The sequence below is a fragment of the Pseudophryne corroboree genome, chromosome 9 (assembly GCF_028390025.1).
Source record: "Pseudophryne corroboree isolate aPseCor3 chromosome 9, aPseCor3.hap2, whole genome shotgun sequence".
NCBI classification, from domain to species: Eukaryota; Metazoa; Chordata; class Amphibia; order Anura; family Myobatrachidae; genus Pseudophryne; species Pseudophryne corroboree.
In genome coordinates, this window is record NC_086452.1 from 389,142,398 (window position 1) to 389,166,589 (window position 24,192).

At 46.9% G+C, this 24,192-nt stretch overlaps 1 protein-coding gene across 6 annotated transcripts in view; it reads left to right on the forward strand.

The window, feature by feature from the left end:
* The window catches only part of CACNA2D3 (calcium voltage-gated channel auxiliary subunit alpha2delta 3), a 2,000,770-nt gene that overhangs the window by 1,536,903 nt on the left and 439,675 nt on the right, over positions 1-24,192 (forward strand). The window lies entirely within an intron of this gene.

The window sequence follows — 24,192 nt, forward strand, 5'->3', positions numbered from 1 at the left end:
AATATTAATGAAGTAGTTGATCAATCTATCTTAAATGTAAGTTTTACCTGTTTGTTTGGGATCCGGTCATCATACCAGCGTTCGGGAATACCGACACTGGAATCTCGCCACTGGTCAGAAGACCGATAATGGAATTCCGAAGTCGATCACAGTGCCGTCGCAGGAATCCCGACTGTCGGCATCCCAAACACAAGTATGAGCTGGTTAGAATTAGGGGGCGGGGGGCAGTGTTAGGTTTGGGCAGTGTAGGGGAGGTTAGGGTTAGGTTGCGGGGAAGGGGGGGGTCACTGGTTGGTGGGAGAGTTAGTGGTAAGGGGGAGGGTTAAGGTTAGGCGGCAGGAGGGAGGGTTAGGGTTAGGCTGTGGGGAAGGGGGGGGTCTCTGGTTGGTGGGAGAGTTAGTGGTAAGGGGGAGGGTTAAGGTTAGGCGGCAGGAGGGAGGGTTAGGGTTCGGCACTAAGCTGGAAGGGTTATGCTGCAGGCACGGGGGAGAGGGTTAAGGGGGTTAGGGTTAGAATAGTTATTCAGCAAGTGCCGGGATTCTGATACCATCCCGTTTATTCGATTGCTAGACATAATGGACTTTCCTTATATTTCCTCCCACTGTCCAAAAATAAATATATCTGCTGTCAGATTCTCTGTTTCCATATTTAGAGTTGGTGCTGTAAAGCATAATGGTACTACTCTGAGTCATACTGGAACTGTGGTTGTCATTGATGGGTAGCCAGCACCTTACACCACCATCACTGTATTGTATTTCAACAAGCACTCAAGTCAGGGGCGTAATCAGAACTTTATGGGCCCCATAGCAACATTCTGAAGGGGCCCCGTCCAAATGCGTCTAGAAAGACACCTCTCTGCAGCATTTGTTAATTATATCCCCCACAATAGTGCCATAGTTAATTTTCTGAACCATAGTAATGCCCTAGCTTACATTATGTCACACTGTAGGGCTGCCAGTACACATTATGCCACACATTATTCCCAATTCACATTATACCATACAGTGTCCCCAGTCCATATTATGTCACACTACAGTGCTGCCCTCGGTTCATATTAGCCACGTTATAGTGCCTCCACTTCATATTATACCACATTATAGTACCCCAGTTCATATCATGTAACATTATAATGCCATACAGTTCATTTTGTACCACATTACATGAGCAGATCCAAGGACATAACTAAATATACTGCATGCCCTAAGGCAAAAGTTTGTAAGGGCCTCTAAGTACCACCCAATGGTGAAAAATGTATATAACACATGAAACTATGACAGGGAAGGCGGGCACTTCTCATCTCTGGGCCCCATAGCAGCTGCACTCCCTACACCAATGGTAGCTATGCCTCTGTATATAACACATGTGACTGTGACAGGGAAGGTGTCCCCTCTCATCTCTGGGCCCCATAGCAGCTGCACTCCCTACACCAATGGTAGCTATGCCTCTGTATATAACACATGTAACTGTGACAGGGAAGGTGGCCCCTCTCAGCTCTGGGTCCCATAGCAGCTGCACTCCCTGCACCTATGGTAGCTACACCTCTGTATATAACACATGTAACTGGGACAGGGAAGGAGGCCCCTCTAGACTCTGGGCCCCATAGCAGCTGCACTCGCTGCACCTATGATAGCTACGCCCCTGACTCAAGTAATACAGACATAACTGTGTCTCCGCATGGGACTGTATTCGGACTGCGTATAACTGCCCCTTCCCTCCCCCATTCTGCTCAGCAAGTGTATGGAGGCACAAGTTAGAAGTAATCAGATCTACATACAGACATACGGATTGCTTTTATTTGTCAGCATGCATAGTATTTTATAATAAATAAACAGGTGGGATCAGTGGCAGCTCCAAAGTGTGTATTATAAGTCAATAAGTGATAATCGAGCTGTACTCCTAATACCCAGTGTTGAGCCAAATGAATAATATTGTGAAATACAGTATACTGTAATATTGTGAATAAAATATTTGTCCACTACAAAAAGTCACCATCTGCATCATGCCTGTAGATGAAATGTGCACTCACTTTTAATTTGCTGTGCCTTTTGCTATTCATACATATGTTTCTTTAGGCCCAGATGCCACATGGGGACTGTGCTATATGGGCACGGTAGTATATATAAAATGGACATGAAATGGCAGTTTATAGAATCAATGAATTTAAAGGGATTCCTATTACTGATGGATTTACAATATTAGATGATCCTTCAAATTACAGAAAGAGATTTGGAACCACATAAACCAGATTGTAAAAGTCTTTGGAACAGGCAAATGATATAAAAATAATTCATGAGAAAAACACAATAATGGAAAAAGATTCACTCTATTTACTGTCTAATTCCACTGGTATAGGACTGCTGGTTACCAATTGAGGAGCTGTCCCTCAAATAAAATTTACCTTAAAAAACAGAAAAAAGGAGCGTTGTCCTATTACAGTTAAATTAAAATACATTTTTTTTTATTAATTACGCCTCCTCGGGAATATGCCTTTCCCAGGGATAGTATGATTGCTATAGCCAGGGCAGTGGAGACCTCCACCTGGCCCAGATACTGCGGGGGGGATGTAGTCATGTTCCCGGCAATAACCACCCCAACGGTCACAATACCAGCTGCAGCATCCTGATTGTCAACATCCAAACAAATCCCAATAGTGAGTATTAGGGTTAGGCACTAGGAGGAGTGTCAGGGTTAGTCTAAGGAGGGGACGGTGAGGCTGCCGAAGTGAAATGTTAGGGATAGACTGTCAAAGGGGGCGGTTAGGGACAGGATGCCAAAGGGGATGGTTAGGGTTAGACCGTGGGAGGGGTGGTTTAGGGTTAGGCACTAGGGGACGGTTAGGGTCTGACTGCAGCAGGGGACGGTTAAAATTAGAATTTGGGAGGGGAGAGTTAGACCGCGGGAGCGGAGTATTAGAGTTAGGCACTAGGCGGAGCTATTAGAGTTAGGCTGTGGGAGGGGATGGTTATGGTTAGGCACTAGGCGGAGGTATTAGAGTTAGGCTGTGGGAGCGGAGGGTTAGGGTTAGGCACTAGGCTGAGCTATTAGAGTTAGGCTGTGGGAGGGGATGGTTATGGTTAGGCACTAGGCGGAGGTATTAGAGTTAGGCTGTGGGAGCGGAGGGTTAGGGTTAGGCACTAGGCTGAGCTATTAGAGTTAGGCTGTGGGAGGGGATGGTTATGGTTAGGCACTAGGCGGAGGTATTAGAGTTAGGCTGTGGGAGCGGAGGGTTAGGGTTAGGCACTAGGCTGAGCTATTAGAGTTAGGCTGTGGGAGGGGATGGTTAGGGTTAGGCACTAGGCTGAGCTATTAGAGTTAGGCTGTGGGAGGGGATGGTTATGGTTAGGCACTAGGCGGAGGTATTAGAGTTAGGCTGTGGGAGCGGAGGGTTAGGGTTAGGCACTAGGCTGAGCTATTAGAGTTAGGCTGTGGGAGGGGATGGTTATGGTTAGGCACTAGGCGGAGGTATTAGAGTTAGGCTGTGGGAGCGGAGGGTTAGGGTTAGGCACTAGGCTGAGCTATTAGAGTTAGGCTGTGGGAGGGGATGGTTAGGGTTAGGCTGCGGGAGAGGTGGGATAGGGTTAGAACACTCAAAAAAAAATGAATCGGGATTTTGACCGTCAGAATTCCGCTGCCTCATCTGGTATAAAAAATAAATGAAAAAAATACTAAGCAGTTGGCCCCCCGCCAGTCCCACTCCAACAGGCCCTTGCCATCAGTACATGCCCCCCACCATCAGGTGCCCCTGTCTATGGAAATGATGGGCATGCATGCACACAGAGAACTCTAAATAAAAAGGTAATACATACTGTAAAAGGATGAATGCACACTACAGTAGGCAATACACTGATAGATGAGGCTGCTTGGACCAACGCCGCCAGATTTGCTGAGATTTTGCCAAATACTTCTCAGTCATGTCTGATCAACCACCTATCCCAATGACATATAGTTCTTTGTGTGCCCATACACATGGTCATTTGGGCCCTAACTAGCATAAAGGCTGGAGATATTTCAGTATGTCAAGGCACTAATAAGATGCCTAGGCATACTGCAATATTGTAGTCTAATTCAGGGCCGTAACTACGCGTGTGCCAAGGGGGCTTGGCACACAGCGCAGTTGCCCTGGGGGCGCAACGGCCAGCGGCATGTAATGAGTCAAATTGACTCATTACATGCCGCCTCTGTGTGCGCCGTGCGCCGCGCTGGAGGAGAGAGACCAGCGCCGGGTTCAAGGAGGAGGAGGGAGGGGGAGCAGGGAGCCGCAGCAGCGCTATTTGATTGGTAGTAAGCGCCGCTGCAGCATCCCCCTCTCCTTCTGTATTGGCTGCCCGGCGCTGCTATGGATGCTGGGATGCGGTTCCTTCATCCCAGCATCCACAGCAGCGCCAGGCAACCAATACAGAAGGAGAGGGGGATGCTGCAGCGGCGCTTACTACCAATCAAATAGCGCTGCTGCGGCTCCCTGCTCCCCCTCCCTCCTCCTCCATCTCACCTCACACAGCCTGCACCGAGAGGGAGCTGCACGAGGAGCCTGTCAGCGGGGAGAAGGTAAGTATGTCTCTCTCTCTCTCTCTCTCTCTCTCTTTCTCTTCTCTCTCTCTCTCTCTCTCTCTCTCTCTCTCTCTCTCTCTCAGGGGGACACCGTCTGCCGCAATGTGTAAAAAGGGGTCCTGGCTGCCGCAATGTATAAAAAGGGGGTCTGGCTGCCGCAATGTGTAAAAAGGGGGCCTGGCTGCCGCAATGTGTAAAATGGGGGACTGGCTGCACAATGTATAAAAAGGGTGTCTGGCTGCCGCAATGTGTAAAAAGGGTGCCTGGCTGCCGCAATGTGTAAAGAGGGGGACTGGCTGCCGCAATGTGTAAAATGGGGTCCTGGCTGCCGCAATGTGTAAAAAGGGGGACTGGCTGCCGCAATGTGTAAAAAGGGGGACTGGCTGCCACAATGTATAAAAAGGGGGTCTGGCTGCCGCAATGTGTAAAAAGGGTGCCTGGCTGCCGCAATGTGTAAAGAGGGGGCCTGGCTGCCGCAATGTGTAAAGAGGGGGACTGGCTGCCGTAATGTGTAAAAAGGGGGACGCTGTCTGCTGTAATGTATAAAAGGGGCTCTACCTGGTGTAGTGGCGCTACTGTGCAGCGTAATTTGAATAATGTAGACTACTGTGCACCGTAGTATGAATTGCTGTTATTTTGTGGCCACGCCCCTTCCCCGTGAAGCCACGCCCCTATAAAAATTTTGCGCGACAGCGGCGCGCACTGCCCCTGTCCTACATGGGGGGGGGGGGCGGGGCGCCACTGTCGTTTCTTGCACACAGCGCTAAAATGGCTAGTTACGGCACTGGTCTAATTGACATACCACTCACCAGAACAGTATGCAGTGTAACCGGTTCCAGTCATCGAATCAGACAGACGGTAGTGAAGCGCAGGTATAAGTGAATGCTAAATTCTCTACACGGATATTTTACTTCTAGTTTACTGCTGATGTTCACAAGCAGACTTGGACATTAATAGCAATTCATGTACAGAGATAAGATGAGAGGCATTGCCTACATGTAACATACTGTAATTACTGTATGTAAGATTAATGCAACATGACAGCATTACTGGACTAGAATTCTGCTACTTCCACCTTTAAAGACGCCAGTAAAAGCTCTGGCTTGGTGTGGGCTGTGATGGATCACATCATGCAAATCAGCTCATTTCCATGTAATACTGCAGGAATCCTTTCAGCATTCAGTAATAAATATTCAGGAACAATGCTTCGGCTTGTGCCTCATATCCAACATTACAGGAGTTGGCCTTAATATCCTGGCGTTACATTTATTTTCATTTCCTTTTTATTTTAACGATCTCTTTTTGAAATTACAGATAGCTTATTTGCAATTCATGACCCCAAAAGTGGAAAGACAACGTGTGAGTGACAATATATTTTGTGCACTCTTTATTCCGTTCTCGCAGTAACTGTCTTTGGAGTGCATTTTTTTTTTAATTTTTATTAAACGGAGTCCTGTGTTTGCAAAGTTAAGTGTAAAGTATTGAAACACAAATATGTGTTAAATTTTTACTTAACCCCTTAATGACTGTACCAAAAAAAACATATATTTGTGGCCAGTTTTACGTTTTCTTTTTTTTTTTCCGTATTAATCTAATATAACATTACCAAGTAAATGTTATCCTAAAATGTAATCAGTCAATGCTCCCAAGTAAAGTGATACCACATATACTCACTTTACCTTCTAGTGCAGTGGTAGGGCCCAGGAATAAAACTATATCTTTTAGCTGTGTAACCCCGTGACCCAGTGCTTACTAGAGGGAAAGGGACGGGCCCAAGATGTTGATAGACAAGGTGGGTGGAATTCCAGGTAGCAGCGAGTAGTGTAACACAGCCTTGGGTGTTGAAAGCTTAAATCATATTAAAGTCAAGCTGTGAGGGGACAGGAAATGACATTAGATAAAAGAGGGCTTTGGTGCCCAAATTCCAGGAAGAGAAGGAGTCATAGAGATACTGTAAGTGGCAATAGAGGTGTGTCCATTTTCTGGTCTGCAGCCATACCTAGAAAAGCCACCTGCAACCAGAATCAAATGACTGGAGGGGTATTGGCTTGGACTGCACACCATCGTTTTATGCATGAGAGGTGCTACCGTGCTGATACTTTTAGTACCTGTAAAAAGAAGGTGTGCATGCTAAACACTAAGAATACGTATAGTCAAAATAATTTTGATAAACTCTTACAGTTAATAAGGATTATAATTGAAGTTCTTAGCACGTTGGGCGAAAAATGCGGGCCCATTCAACACGTTAAGGTGACCTTCATCAGATGGGTCCCTAACATCATTAATACTAACACATTATAGCAGTTTATCCAGGACTTACCTATTATAGTGCCCATTCTAATATGTGGACAGCAATGTAGGAACCTGTGCTAATTAAAAAACAACTACAGTAAGGGCAGATGGTAGGGGTGCTAATACAAATTATTGCAAGTTTGCTGAGCCTGTAAGAGGTTGAGAAATAACCAGGTGTAGAACCTGCTGTCTGTTAAGAAGACCTGAACAGCCAGTGAGTCAGAGAAACTACAAAGCACTTGGTCAGTCTGTCAGATGAGGCTTGAAGGCTATTATAGCTAATTGTAAGATAAAGAAAAGTGCCAACCCCAACGGGTCCTGTACAAGCTGTAAGGAAGGCAGAGAAAGTCCAAGTCCTTCACAAGGAGAAAAAGAGAGACAGATACCAGAACATAAGTGAGAAGAAAGCAAAGCATCAAAACAGAGGGAAGAATAGGGCCCAGACACAAACCATAGATCCAGGAAGAGTCAATGACTGTCCCAGGTGTTTTCTGCCTGTCCTGTTTTTCTTCCTTTGCAAGTTACCCCATTCCATATCTTTGGTCCATGTTCAGAGAATCCTACAACTTCCAATAATTATACAGTGTCTGGTGCATATGTGAGTGACCTGCCTAATCCTGCTTTGCACCCAGATATTGTCACATGGACACACTGCTGGGACTTCACCCTAACCAAACTCTACCACATATTTATTAGTCATAACCATTTAGGGGACAACTCTGCCCCTTGTCACTCACTACATACTGTATATCCCCATCTGCAGGTAGAGACTATCACCATTTTTGTTCGGTTTTCAGTTTTCTGCATGTTCTCGTATCCACCTAGAAGAGACATTCTCGGTTGTGAGTTACTCTCTTTACTGTACATTGCATTTATATTGTACCATTTTCAATACATTATTGCCTGTACATATGCATTGGTAATGCAGTAGTCTGTGCTATGCTCTACTGTAAATTGTGATTCCAATTTGAAAATACTATTGTTTTGTATTATCCAACATGTATCATAATATTCATAGAGATGTGCAGCGGGCATTTTTTGTGTTTTGGTTTTGGTTCTGGTTCCATGCTCATGTTTTGGATCTGGATTGGTTTTGCCAAAACCACCCTTTTGTGTTTTGGTTTTGGATCTGGATGATTTTTGAAAAAACAGAAAAACAGCTAAAATCAGAGAATTTGGGGGTTATTTTGATCCTACGGTATTATTAACCTCAATAACATTAATTTCCACTCATTTCCAGTCTATTCTGAACACCTCACACCTCACAATATTGTTTTTAGACCGAAAGGTTGCACCAAGGTGGCTGTATGACTAAGCTAAGTGACACAAGTGTGCGGCACAAACACCTGGCCCATCTAGGAGTGGCACTGCAGTGTCAGACAGGATGGCACTTAAAAAAACTTGGCCCCAAACAGCACATCATGCAAAGAAGTAAAGGAGGTGCAATGAGGTAGCTTTATGACTAAGCTAAGCGACACAAGTGTGTGGCACAAACACCTGGCCCATCTAGGAGTGGCACTGCAGTCCCTTTGCACTAATGGCAGATACCGGACGCACGTCTACCACCAGCATAGTTGTTATGGCCTCAGTAATCCGCTTTGCAACAGGGTGACTGCTGTCATATTTCATCTTGCTCGCACATGACTGTTGGACAGTCAGTTGCTTAGTTGAAGTAGTACAAGTGGTCTTCCGACTTCCCCTCTGAGATGACAATCGACACCCAGCAGCAACAACAGCAGCGGCAGCAGTAGGAGGAAGTGGTTCTTGATCTTTCCCTATTTTATCCTCCAAATTTTTGTTCTCCATTATTTTTCTGGAGTTATATAACAAAATGCAGCACAGGAGAGCATAGACACCACACCACATAGGGCAATCCCTGTAAAAAATTATTTGGATTAAATATCAATAACCCCTTTATTTGGAGTAAATAATATACAGCACAGGACAGCACCACTGAACTAATATGGCAGCACCACTGGACTGGATTTATACGGCAGTATCACTGGACTTATACGGCAGTACCACTGGACTTATACGGCAGTACCACTGGACTGGATTTATACGGCAGTATCACTGGAGTTATAAGGCAGTACCAAAGGAATTATACGGCAGTATCACTGGACTTATACGACAGTACCACTGGAATAATACGGCAGTATCACTGGATTTATACGGCAGTATCACTGGACTTATACGACAGTACCACTGGAATAATACGGCAGTATCACTGGATTTATACGGCAGTATCACTGAACTTATACGGCAGTATCACTGGACTGGATTTATACGCCAGTACCACTGCATTTATACGGCAGTATCACTGGACTGGATTTATACAGCAGTACTACTGGACATATACGGCAGTATCACTGGATTTATACGGCAGTACTACTGGATTTATACGGCAGTACCACTGGATTTATACAGCAGTACCACTGGATTTATACAGCAGTACCACTGGACTTATATGGCAGCATCACTGGAATTATATGGCAGTACCACTGGACTGGATTTATACGGCAGTATCACTGGACTTACAGTATATGGCAGTACCACTGGACTGGATTTATACGGCAGTATCACTGGACTTATTCGGCAGTACCACTGGAATTATATGGCAGTATTACTGGAATTATATGGCAGTACCGCTGGACATATACGGCAGTATCACTGGATTTATACGGCAGTACCGCTGGACATATATGGCAGTATCATTGGACTGGATTTATACGCCAGTACCACTGGACATATATGGCAGTATCACTGGAATTATATGGCAGTGCCGCTGGACATATATGGCAGTATCATTGGACTGGATTTATATGCCAGTACCACTGGACATATACGGCAGTATCACTGGATTTATATGGCAGTACCGCTGGACATATACGGCAGTACCACTGGACTTATACAGCAGCATAGGGACACCATCACTGGACTGATGCAGGACAACACAGCACCACTGCAATGGACTGGACTTATACAGCAGCACTGGACATATGGCAGCAGAGGACACCACCACTGTGACTGGACTGATGCAGCACAAGACATCACCACTGGACTGATGCAGCACAACACAGCACCACGGGACTGGACTTATACAGCAGCACTGGACATATGGCAGCAGAGGCCACCACTACTGTGACTGGACTTATGCAGCATAAGACACTACACTGTACTGAGCAGCACAAAACGGCACTGGAATCGCCACCCCACTTTCCCTCCCGCACAGACACTGAGGACGGAGACACGTCCTCTCACTACACTCTCCAATGCCGGAGTGAAAATGGCGGCGACGCGCGGCTTCTTATATGGAATCCAAAACCTGCGAGAATCCGACAGCGGGATGATGACGTTTTGCCTCGTTCTGGTTTCCGAGTCAGGCGGGAAAATCCGAGCTGGGCTCAGATCCGGGCTAGGGTAGTGAAGTCCGGTAGGATTCGGTCCTCAGGGAACCGAACCCGCTCATCTCTATTTCTAAATGTGCCCACATACGGAGCGATGTGTCCCTGGCGAGCGACGGGAGCTGGTGGGTTGCCTTCATCAGCAAGCACACACACACTTGCCGATGGCGACGTTGACATGCTCACACGCGGTCAATTTTTAAACGATGTGTCGGAAATGCCCACATTGTTTAAATAATCTTACCGTGTGTGGGCACCTTAAGTGTTTGCTTTTGCTTAAATCTCCAAAATCACATATTACACTGTACTGCAGCAATTAAGATAATTGTTGTTGAGACATAATGTGCAGACAGCGCCCAGCAACCACAAGGTGTCAGAATAAAGACAAAATGGCCGTTTAGCCTAATACTAGTGATAAGTGGCTTATTCCATACACTTGTGAATGTGTATGTCCTCCTGTAAGTGGTGTTAGACAGGTAGGTAGGGCTTTCCCAAGACAATCTCTGGTGCATCCAAAGGATGCCGCATTGTGTTTAGAAGAAAACTTGAAAAAGGTGAGATGGGTATTTAACACCCCACTGCTCTCCAGGTACAGGTGTTACAGCTTTATCAATGAATGTATTTTTTTTATGGAACCCCTGCCTTACACAGGAACATCTGTCATGTGAGGGATTCTCTGTCCCCACATGCAAGTCTTAATGGTGGATTTAGGAATGATATCTAAGCTAGGTTACCTAAATAAGCCTCCTTTATTTATTAGAGCTTTAAGACAGTCTTTCTATCTGGACTCAAATTCACAATGATACCCCCTTAGAAAAGTGAAATTATTGCAGAGAAAGATTTTATGTTAGAGATATCACTTATACCTGAGGGGATAAGGTGAGTGAGCCCAATTTGTTAGCAGGGAAATGGGGCAGGTACAAAGTATCCAGGCCTGTCTAGAGGCCCTGGAGTGCAGGAGAGGAATAACAACACCTCTCACGATGCCATAACCACACCCCCTCTAAGGGTCATATTAAGTGAGGAGGGGGCCCGTGTGCAGTCTCACTGTGCGGGCCCCATTCTCTCAGCGTAGCCAGTGTCCCAGCGCCAGGCATTAGTAAGCTCTAGCAATGGTGCGATTTCCCCCTGCTATGAGATTTCCCAATACTGCAAATGCGCAAAACTCTGGAAGAATGGCCACCATACCATTTTCCAGTGATTTTGCAGAGCTGCCTAGCACCGCTGGACTCCGGAGAGGTGAGTACTGGGTGGAGCGTGTGTGGTGTGGGCCCCCCTGAGCCCCTTATAGACATCCCACTGTCCCCTCTGTGCACTCTATTGGGAAATGATAAATGAAGGAGTTTAGGCCCTCATTCCGAGTTGTTCGCTCGTTATTTTCCTTCGCATCGGTGCGATTTTCCGCTAACTGCGCATGCGCAATGTTCGCACTGCGGCTGTGCCAAGTAAATTTGCTAAGAAGTTTGTTTTTTTACTCACGGCATTACGAGGTTTTTTCTTCGTTCTGCTGATCGTAGTGTGATTGACAGGAAGTGGGTGTTTCTGGGCGGAAACTGGCCGTTTTATGGGAGTGTGTGAAAAAACGCTGCCGTTTCTGGGAAAAACGCGGGAGTGGCTGGAGAAACGGGAGAGTGTCTGGGCGAACGCTGGGTGTGTTTGTGACGTCAAACCAGGAACGACAAGCACTGAACTGATCGCACTGGAAGAGTAAGTCTCGAGCTACTCAGAAACTGCAAAGAAAAATCTTTTCGCTATATTGCGAATACTTCGTTCGCAATTCTGCTAAGCTAAGATTCACTCCCAGAGGGCGGCGGCTTAGCGTGTGCACTGATGCGAAAAGCGGCTAGCGAGCGAACAACTCAGAATGAGGGCCTTAGTCTCTGCACCCCTGTCAGTATGGCTCAACACTATTTATCTCCAGAAGAAAGAGGCTCAACCTGTGCTCTGCAACTCTGGGAATACCCAAATGCAATGAGACAAATATTTACTGTTCTGCAGAAATGCAGTCGTTAACAGTGCAGGGGGCATGAAAACCAGACAGACAGTAACTTTACATTACATCATGCCAGTGGCGGATCTAGACTTAACTTTTAGGGGGGGGCGGTATAAGAATTATGACTCCTCCCCCTAATCATAGCTCCTCCCACTTAGAGGTGCCCTTCCTGTTTGCTTCAAAAATTTCCTATTGTTGCCATTATACCACATGATATGAGCCGAAACTCCCAATATAGCATACTGTATAAGCCGAAATTCACATTATAGCACACAGAATGAGCCGAAACTCACATTATAGCACACGGTATGAGCTAAAATTCACATTATACCACACAGAATGAGCCGAAATTCACATTACACCAGATGGTATGAGCCGAAATTCACATTATAGCATACTGTATGAGCCGAAATTTACATTATAGCACACGGAATGAGCCGAAAATCACATTATACCACACGGTATGAGCTAAAATTCACATTATACCACACAGAATGAGCTGAGATTCACATTATAGCACACAGAATGAGCCAAAATTCACATTATAGCACACAAAATGAGCCGAAATTCACATTATAGCACACAAAATGAGCCAAAATTTACATTATAGCACGTAGAATGAGCCGATATTCACATCAGATCCAAAAATGACCCCAGCGGTGCCAGATACTCAAATGCCACCTGCGGTGCCAGATACACATGACCCCAGCGGTGCCAGATACACATGACCCCAGAGGTGCCAGATACATATGCCCCCAGCGGTGCCAGATACACAAATGCCCCCAGTGGTGCCAGATACACAAATGCCCCCAGTGGTGCCAGATACACAAATGCCCCCAGTGGTGCCAGATACACAAATGCCCCCAGTGGTGCCAGATACACAAATGCCCTCAGTGGTGCCAGATACACAAATTCCCCCAGTGGTGCCAGAATACAAATTCCCCCAGTGATGCCAGAATACAAATCCCCCCAGTGGTGCCAGAATATAAATGCCCCACGTGGTGCCAGAATACAAATGCCCCCGGTGGTGCCAGAATGAAAATGCCCCCAGTGGTGCCAGATACAAATGCCCCCAGTGGTGCTTACCGTCCTGCTGCCAGTGTCACTGCCGCCGATTCCCGTCTCTGATGCTGAGGGGGAGCGAGCGCACCGCGTGTCTCTTCTGCGCCTCCCCTCACTGAGTCCATGTCTCCGGCGGCCATTTGAAATATAGCGCCGGCTTGTGAGCCAATCAAAGCTCACGGGCCAGCAGCCAATCAAGAGCCGGTCCGTGAGCTCTGATTGGATGACAGCTATAGACAATTAAAATGAATGCCGGAGACGGGGACACAGTGGGCAGGAGAGGCGCTTCAGTGTCAAGGAGAAGAGAATCAGCGGCAGCAGCAGGCGTGTGTGCAGGGGGGGATGCCTGTGCGCACCAGGCAACCCCCGTGCGCACGCCTGCAATGTCTCCCTTCGTCTCCCCTTCTCCCGCCGCGCTGCACCGCTCTCCAGTCCGGCACCGTGGCGGGACCCGGCCATCCATCCCGGTGCCGGTATGTGTAGGGGGGGGGGGGGGCGTTCGCCCTAATCGCCCCCCGCTAAATCCACCACTGCATCATGCCAGCCTACTTTTGAAAAAGCATTTCAGGGAGATTGTGAAAGTAACAACTAAGGTGGTAATTCCGAGTTGATCGCAGCAGAAAGTTTGGTAGCAATTGGGCAAAACCATGTGCACTGCAGGGGAAACAGATATAACATTTGCAGAGAGAGTTAGATTTGGGTGGGTTATTTTGTTTCTGTGCAGGGTAAATACTGGCTGCTTTATGTTTACACTGCAATTTAGATTGCAGATTGAACACACCACACCCAAATCTAACTCTCTCTGCACATGTTATATCTGCCTCCCCTGCAGTGCACATGGTTTTGCCCACTTGCTAAAAAGTTTTCTGCTGCGATCAACTTGGAATTACCCCATAAAAGCGCAGGCGCGTATGGAGAGGCGTGTTATGAAAATGACTTACATCCAAATGTAAATGAGGCTGAAACTTAGTAATATCTATTTGTTGAAGAAAAGACACTAATATTTTGCAGGATTTGTCCATGTATTGTGTTTTACAAGAGGTTCCATATGCTGTAAGTGGCTACAAGAAACCTTATTTAAAATGCATGTAGCCATAGGAATCATTGTGCCTTATACAGGGAAATAGCACTGATGCAGGGAAATAGCACTGATGATCCCATTTGAATGTATTTATCTCTGATTTCTTTTTTCTCCCCAAGAATGTAACAGCTGTATAATGGGGTTAAGGTGCAATCAGGGAGATTACTGGAATATTCAGGGAGTGAGGGAGTTTGCTGCTATTTCAGGGAGTCTCCTGCAGAATGAGGGAGGGTAGGCAACTATGCATTACATCAGTGGCGTGCGGTGAGGACAGTGGCTGGTGAGGCACTACAACCATAATGTCCGCCGGATCCTGCCGATGACCCCTACCGCCGCCAAGCCAATGCCCGCTACTGCCTCTGAGCCGATGCCCGCTGCCACCGCCAATGGCTTGCAAACTTGCCCACCATCAACTGACCCAGCCCTCCGCCACTAATTTGATTCTCAGTCCGATGCCGCCAATGCCTGCTGCCTGCTCATCATACTTGTGATATATTGTACATTTTTATAGAAAAAAAATAATAATTAGTGTTTGGTACTGGGAAGGGAGTGGGAGGAGGACACAAATGCAATTTTGTTGTCCAGGGCTTCCATTAATTTAATGGAGAGGGTTCTGAATGGGTTAAAAAATGTAAAAAAAATGCGGGAGGTCCCCCCTCCTAAGTATAACCAGCCTCGGGCTCTTTGAGCCGGTCCTGGTTGTTTAAATACTGGGGAAAAAATGGACAGGGGTTCCCCGTATTTAGACAACCAGCACCGGGCTCTTAGACTAGTCCTGGTTCCAAAAATACGGGGAACAAAAGATTTTGGGGTCCCCCGTATTTTTAAAACCAGCACCGGGCACCACTAGCCAGGGACATAATGCCACAGCCGGGGGACACATTTATGTAGGTCCCTTCGGCCGTGGCATTACCCCCCCAACTAGTCACCCCTGACCGGGGTTCCCTGGAGGAGTGGGGACCACTTAAATCAATGGATCCCCACCTCCAGCCCGAGGCTGTCCCCAGCACCCCTGGGCGGTGGGTGCCGGGCTGATAGCCATGTGTGTAAAAAAGGAATATTGTTATTTGTTGTGGAACTACAAGGCCCAGCAAGCCTCCCCCGCTTGCTGGTACTTGGAGAACCTCAAGTACCAGCATGCGGGGAAATAACGGGCCCGCTGGTACCTGTAGTTCTACAACAACAAAAAATACCCAAATAAAAACACAACACACACACACCGTGAAAGTAAAAATTTATTAAAACACACTCACACATACTTACCTACATCCCAGGCCGGTCACGTCCACTTGTCCATGTAGAATCCAATAGGTGGTTCCTGTAAAAATGAGAGAGAGATTACTTACCTACATCCCACGCCGGTCACGTCCACTTGTCCATGTAGAATCCAATAGGTGGTTCCTGTAAAAATGAGAGAGAGATTACTTACCTACATCCCACGCCGATCACGTCCACTTGTCTAGTAGAATCCAATTGGGGTACCTGTAAAAATTAAAATTATACTTACAAACAAAATAATCCACAGGAAGAGAGAGAGAGAGAGAGAGAGAGAGAGAGAGAGAAATGAATGAATATTATTAGAGATGAGCGGGTTCGGTTCCTCTGAATCCGAACCCGCCCGAACTTCAGGTTTTTTACACGGGTCCGAGCAGGCTCGGATCTTCCCGCCTTGCTCGGCTAACCCGAGCGCGCCCGAACGTCATCATCACGCTGTCGGATTCTCGCGAGGCTCGGATTCTATCGCGAGACTCGGATTCTATATAAGGAGCCGCGCGTCGCCGCCATTTTCACACGTGCATTGAGAGTCATAGGGAGAGGACGTGGCTGGCGTCCTCTCCATTTAGAGAAGAGAGAGACACAGTATTTTGGGGAGCATTATTAGGAGGAGTACTACTATACTGTATACTACTATACTACTTGCTGAAGTGATATTTATAGATTAGATAATAGATAGTGTGACTGTAAGTGTATTATCTGACTTGTGGGGGAGACACTGACAGTGGGGAGCAGTTAGAGTCTGAGAGCAGGACTCAGGAGTACATATAACGTACAGTGCACACTTTTGCTGCCAGAGTCAGTGACACACTGCCATTGTTGTGACCACACTGACCACCAGTATAATAATATATTTTGTGATTGTCTGCTTAGGCCTCGGAGTACTAGTTGCAAGTTGCAACGTGACCTGAAGTGACCACCAGTTTAATAATCAATCACCACCAGTTTAATATATATATATATATATAATTGTATATAATATATATATATATATAATATTGTATACCACCTACCCGTGGTTTTTTTTTTTTTCATTCTTCTTTATACATACTACTATAGTAGCTTACTGTAGCAGTCTGCGGTGCTGTGCTGACCTGACAGTGTCCAGCAGGTCCGTCATCAGTCATTACATAATAAATATATATAGTACCTGTCCGGCTGCAGTACTAGTGATATTATATTGATTTCATCTCATTATCAATAATTTATCATCCAGTCTAGACTCTATATTAGCAGCAGACACAGTACGTTAGTCCACGGCTGTAGCTACCTCTGTGTCGGCACTCGGCAGTCCATCCATAATTGTATACCACCTACCCGTGTTTTTTTTTTTTTCTTTCTTCTTTGTACATACTACTATAGAGTATAGTAGCTTACTGTAGCAGTCTGCGGTGCTGCTGAGCTGACAGTGTCCAGCAGGTCCGTCATCAGTCATCATTACCTAATAAATATATTATCTACCCGTCCGGCTGCAGTACTAGTGATATTATATATACATACATATATATATTGATTTCATCTCATTATCAATCATCCAGTCTATATTAGCAGCAGACACAGTACGTTAGTCCACGGCTGTAGCTACCTCTGTGTCGGCACTCGGCAGTCCATCCATAATTGTATACCACCTACCCGTGGTTTTTTTTTTTCTTTCTTCTTTGTACATGCTACTATAGTATAGTAGCTTACTGTAGCAGTCTGCGGTGCTGCTGAGCTGACAGTGTCCAGCAGGTCCGTCATCAGTCATCATTACCTAATAAATATATTATCTACCTGTCCGGCTGCAGTACTAGTGATATTATATATACATACATATATATATTGATTTCATCTCATTATCAATCATCCAGTCTATATTAGCAGCAGACACAGTACGTTAGTCCACGGCTGTAGCTACCTCTGTGTCGGCACTCGGCAGTCCATCCATAATTGTATACCACCTACCCGTGGTTTTTTTTTTTTCTTTCTTCTTTGTACATACTACTATAGAGTATAGTAGCTTACTGTAGCAGTCTGCGGTGCTGCTGAGCTGACAGTGTCCAGCAGGTCCGTCATCAGTCATCATTACCTAATAAATATATTATCTACCTGTCCGGCTGCAGTACTAGTGATATTATATATACATACATATATATATTGATTTCATCTCATTATCAATCATCCAGTCTATATTAGCAGCAGACACAGTACGTTAGTCCACGGCTGTAGCTACCTCTGTGTCGGCACTCGGCAGTCCATCCATAATTGTATACCACCTACCCGTGGTTTTTTTTCTTTCTTTCTTCTTTGTACATACTACTATAGAGTATAGTAGCTTACTGTAGCAGTCTGCGGTGCTGCTGAGCTGACAGTGTCCAGCAGGTCCGTCATCAGTCATCATTACCTAATAAATATATTATCTACCTGTCCGGCTGCAGTACTAGTGATATTATATATACATACATATATATATTGATTTCATCTCATTATCAATCATCCAGTCTATATTAGCAGCAGACACAGTACGTTAGTCCACGGCTGTAGCTACCTCTGTGTCGGCACTCGGCAGTCCATCCATAATTGTATACCACCTACCCGTGGTTTTTTTTTTTTTCTTTCTTCTTTGTACATGCTACTATAGTATAGTAGCTTACTGTAGCAGTCTGCGGTGCTGCTGAGCTGACAGTGTCCAGCAGGTCCGTCATCAGTCATCATTACCTAATAAATATATTATCTACCTGTCCGGCTGCAGTACTAGTGATATTATATATACATACATATATATATTGATTTCATCTCATTATCAATCATCCAGTCTATATTAGCAGCAGACACAGTACGGTAGTCCACGGCTGTAGCTACCTCTGTGTCGGCACTCGGCAGTCCATCCATAAGTATACTAGTATCCATCCATCTCCATTGTTTACCTGAGGTGCCTTTTAGTTGTGCCTATTAAAATATGGAGAACAAAAATGTTGAGGTTCCAAAATTAGGGAAAGATCAAGATCCACTTCCACCTCGTGCTGAAGCTGCTGCCACTAGTCATGGCCGAGACGATGAAATGCCAGCAACGTCGTCTGCCAAGGCCGATGCCCAATGTCATAGTACAGAGCATGTCAAATCCAAAACACCAAATATCAGTAAAAAAAGGACTCCAAAACCTAAAATAAAATTGTCGGAGGAGAAGCGTAAACTTGCCAATATGCCATTTACCACACGGAGTGGCAAGGAACGGCTGAGGCCCTGGCCTATGTTCATGGCTAGTGGTTCAGCTTCACATGAGGATGGAAGCACTCAGCCTCTCGCTAGAAAACTGAAAAGACTCAAGCTGGCAAAAGCTGGCGAAATCCCAAATCCACAAGGAGAGTCCAATTGTGTCGGTTGCGATGCCTGACCTTCCCAACACTGGACATGAAGAGCATGCGCCTTCCACCATTTGCACGCCCCCTGCAAGTGCTGGAAGGAGCACCCGCAGTCCAGTTCCTGATAGTCAGATTGAAGATGTCAGTGTTGAAGTACACCAGGATGAGGAGGATATGGGTGTTGCTGGCGCTGGGGAGGAAATTGACCAGGAGGATTCTGATGGTGAGGTGGTTTGTTTAAGTCAGGCACCCGGGGAGACACCTGTTGTCCGTGGGAGGAATATGGCCGTTGACATGCCTGGTGAAAATACCAAAAAAATCAGCTCTTCAGTGTGGAGGTATTTCAACAGAAAAGCGGACAACAGGTGTCAAGCCGTGTGTTGCCTTTGTCAAGCTGTAATAAGTAGGGGTAAGGACGTTAACCACCTCGGAACATCCTCCCTTATACGTCACCTGCAGCGCATTCATAATAAGTCAGTGACAAGTTCAAAAACTTTGGGTGACAGCGGAAGCAGTCCACTGACCAGTAAATCCCTTCCTCTTGTAACCAAGCTCACGCAAACCACCCCACCAACTCCCTCAGTGTCAATTTCCTCCTTCCCCAGGAATGCCAATAGTCCTGCAGGCCATGTCACTGGCAATTCTGACGATTCCTCTCCTGCCTGGGATTCCTCCGATGCATCCTTGCGTGTAACGCCTACTGCTGCTGGCGCTGCTGTTGTTGCTGCTGGGAGTCGATGGTCATCCCAGAGGGGAAGTCGGAAGACCACTTGTACTACTTCCAGTAAGCAATTGACTGTCCAACAGTCCTTTGCGAGGAAGATGAAATATCACAGCAGTCATCCTGCTGCAAAGCGGATAACTGAGGCCTTGACAACTATGTTGGTGTTAGACGTGCGTCCGGTATCCGCCGTTAGTTCACAGGGAACTACACAATTTCTTGAGGTAGTGTGCCCCCGTTACCAAATACCATCTAGGTTCCACTTCTCTAGGCAGGCGATACCGAAAATGTACACAGACCTCAGAAAAAGACTCACCAGTGTCCTAAAAAATGCAGCTGTACCCAATGTCCACTTAACCACGGACATGTGGACAAGTGGAGCAGGGCAGGGTCAGGACTATATGACTGTGAAAGCCCACTGGGTAGATGTATGGACTCCCGCCGCAAGAACAGCAGCGGCGGCACCAGTAGCAGCATCTCGCAAACCCCAACTCTTTCCTAGGCAGGCTACGCTTTGTATCACCGCTTTCCAGAATACGCACACAGCTGAAAACCTCTTACGGCAACTGAGGAAGATCATCGCGGAATGGCTTACCCCAATTGGACTCTCCTGTGGATTTGTGGCATCGGACAACGCCAGCAATATTGTGTGTGCATTAAATATGGGCAAATTCCAGCACGTCCCATGTTTTGCACAGACCTTGAATTTGGTGGTGCAGAATTTTTTTAAAAACGACAGGGGCGTGCAAGAGATGCTGTCGGTGGCCAGAAGAATTGCGGGACACTTTCGGCGTACAGGCACCACGTACAGAAGACTGGAGCACCACCAAAAACTACTGAACCTGCCCTGCCATCATCTGAAGCAAGAAGTGGTAACGAGGTGGAATTCAACCCTCTATATGCTTCAGAGGTTGGAGGAGCAGCAAAAGGCCATTCAAGCCTATACAATTGAGCACGATATAGGAGGTGGAATGCACCTGTCTCAAGCGCAGTGGAGAATGATTTCAACGTTGTGCAAGGTTCTGATGCCCTTTGAACTTGCCACACGTGAAGTCAGTTCAGACACTGCCAGCCTGAGTCAGGTCATTCCCCTTATCAGGCTTTTGCAGAAGAAGCTGGAGACATTGAAGGAGGAGCTAACACGGAGCGATTCCGCTAGGCATGTGGGACTTGTGGATGGAGCCCTTAATTCGCTTAACAAGGATTCACGGGTGGTCAATCTGTTGAAATCAGAGCACTACATTTTGGCCACCGTGCTCGATCCTAGATTTAAAGCCTACCTTGGATCTCTCTTTCCGGCAGACACAAGTCTGCTGGGGTTGAAAGACCTGCTGGTGAGAAAATTGTCAAGTCAAGCGGAACGCGACCTGTCAACATCTCCTCCTTCACATTCTCCCGCAACTGGGGGTGCGAGGAAAAGGCTCAGAATTCCGAGCCCACCCGCTGGCGGTGATGCAGGGCAGTCTGGAGCGACTGCTGATGCTGACATCTGGTCCGGACTGAAGGACCTGACAACGATTACGGACATGTCGTCTACTGTCACTGCATATGATTCTCTCACCATTGAAAGAATGGTGGAGGATTATATGAGTGACCGCATCCAAGTAGGCACGTCACACAGTCCGTACTTATACTGGCAGGAAAAAGAGGCAATTTGGAGGCCCTTGCACAAACTGGCTTTATTCTACCTAAGTTGCCCTCCCACAAGTGTGTACTCCGAAAGAGTGTTTAGTGCCGCCGCTCACCTTGTCAGCAATCGGCGTACGAGGTTACATCCAGAAAATGTGGAGAAGATGATGTTCATTAAAATGAATTATAATCAATTCCTCCGTTGAGACATTGACCAGCAGCAATTGCCTCCACAAAGTACACAGGGAGCTGAGATGGTGGATTCCAGTGGGGACGAATTGATAATCTGTGAGGAGGGGGATGTACACAGTGATATATCGGAGGATGATGATGAGGTGGACATCTTGCCTCTGTAGAGCCAGTTTGTGCAAGGAGAGATTAATTGCTTCTTTTTTGGTGGGGGTCCAAACCAACCCGTCATTTCAGTCACAGTCGTGTGGCAGACCCTGTCACTGAAATGATGGGTTGGTTAAAGTGTGCATGTCCTGTTTATACAACATAAGGGTGGGTGGGAGGGCCCAAGGACAATTCCATCTTGCACCTCTTTTTTCTTTAATTTTTCTTTGCGTCATGTGCTGTTTGTGGAATGTTTTTTGGAAGGGCCATCCTGCGTGACACTGCAGTGACACTCCTAGATGGGCCCGGTGTTTGTGTCGGCCACTAGGGTCGCTTATCTTACTCACACAGCTACCTCATTGCGCCTCTTTTTTTCTTTGCGTCATGTGCTGTTTGGGGAGGGTTTTTTGGAAGGGCCATCCTGCGTGACACTGCAGTGCCACTCCTAGATGGGCCCGGTGTTTGTGTCGGCCACTAGGGTCGCTTATCTTACTCACACAGCTACCTCATTGCGCCTCTTTTTTTCTTTGCGTCATGTGCTGTTTGGGGAGGGTTTTTTGGAAGGGCCATCCTGCGTGACACTGCAGTGCCACTCCTAGATGGGCACGGTGTTTGTGTCGGCCACTAGGGTCGCTTATCTTACTCACACAGCTACCTCATTGCGCCTCTTTTTTTCTTTGCGTCATGTGCTGTTTGGGGAGGGTTTTTTGGAAGGGCCATCCTGCGTGACACTGCAGTGCCACTCCTAGATGGGCACGGTGTTTGTGTCGGCCACTAGGGTCGCTTATCTTACTCACACAGCTACCTCATTGCGCCTCTTTTTTTCTTTGCGTCATGTGCTGTTTGGGGAGGGTTTTTTGGAAGGGCCATCCTGCGTGACACTGCAGTGCCACTCCTAGATGGGCCCGGTGTTTGTGTCAGCCACTAGGGTCGCTTATCTTACTCACACAGCTACCTCATTGCGCCTCTTTTTTTCTTTGCGTCATGTGCTGTTTGGGGAGGGTTTTTTGGAAGGGCCATCCTGCGTGACACTGCAGTGCCACTCCTAGATGGGCACGGTGTTTGTGTCGGCCACTAGGGTCGCTTATCTTACTCACACAGCTACCTCATTGCGCCTCTTTTTTTCTTTGCATCATGTGCTGTTTGGGGAGGGTTTTTTGGAAGGGCCATCCTGCGTGACACTGCAGTGCCACTCCTAGATGGGCCCGGTGTTTGTGTCGGCCACTAGGGTCGCTTATCTTACTCACACAGCTACCTCATTGCGCCTCTTTTTTTCTTTGCGTCATGTGCTGTTTGGGGAGGGTTTTTTGGAAGGGCCATCCTGCGTGACACTGCAGTGCCACTCCTAGATGGGCCCGGTGTTTGTGTCGGCCACTAGGGTCGCTTATCTTACTCACACAGCTACCTCATTGCGCCTCTTTTTTTCTTTGCGTCATGTGCTGTTTGTGGAGTGTTTTTTGGAAGGGCCATCCTGCGTGACACTGCAGTGCCACTCCTAGATGGGCCCGGTGTTTGTGTCGGCCACTAGGGTCGCTTATCTTACTCACACAGCTACCTCATTGCGCCTCTTTTTTTCTTTGCGTCATGTGCTGTTTGGGGAGTGTTTTTTGGAAGGGCCATCCTGCGTGACACTGCAGTGCCACTCCTAGATGGGCACGGTGTTTGTGTCGGCCACTAGGGTCGCTTAGCTTAGTCATCCAGCGACCTAGGTGCAAATTTTAGGACTAAAAATAATATTGTGAGGTGTGAGGTATTCAGAATAGACTGAAAATGAGTGGAAATTATGGTTTTTGAGGTTAATAATACTTTGGGATCAAAATGACCCCCAAATTCTATGATTTAAGCTGTTTTTTAGTGTTTTTTAAAAAAAACACCCGAATCCAAAACACACCCGAATCCGACAAAAAAAATTCGGTGAGGTTTTGCCAAAACGCGGTCGAACCCAAAACACGGCCGCGGAACCGAACCCAAAACTAAAACACAAAACCCGAAAAATTTCAAGTGCACATCTCTAAATATTATACACTCGTTAGCACAGACAGGGGAGAGTGCTGCTGCTGGCTGGGAGGATGGAGAAGACGCCCCCAATAGTTGTGAGCCCAGTAGCTGTGCCCCCAGTAGTTGTGACCCCTCTAGCTGTGCCCCCTGTAGCAGTGCCCCCAGTAACAGTGCCCGAGTAGTTGTGACCCCTGTAGTTGTGCCCCCAGTCCCTGTGCCCCTTGTAGCTGTGCCCCCTGTAGCTTTGCCCCAGTAGCTGTGCCCCTTGTGGCTGTGCCCCCAGTAGTTGTGACCCCTGTAGCTGTGCCCCCTGTCACAGTGCCCCCAGTAGCTGTGCCCCCTTTAGCTTTGCCCCCTGTAGCTGTGCCCCTTGTAGTTGTGCCCACAGTTGCTGTGCCCCTTGTAGTTGTGCCCCCAGTTGCTGTGCCCCCTGTAGCTGTGCCCCTTGTAGTTGTGCCCACAGTTGCTGTGCCCCTTGTAGTTGTGCCCCCAGTTGCTGTGCCCTTTGTAGT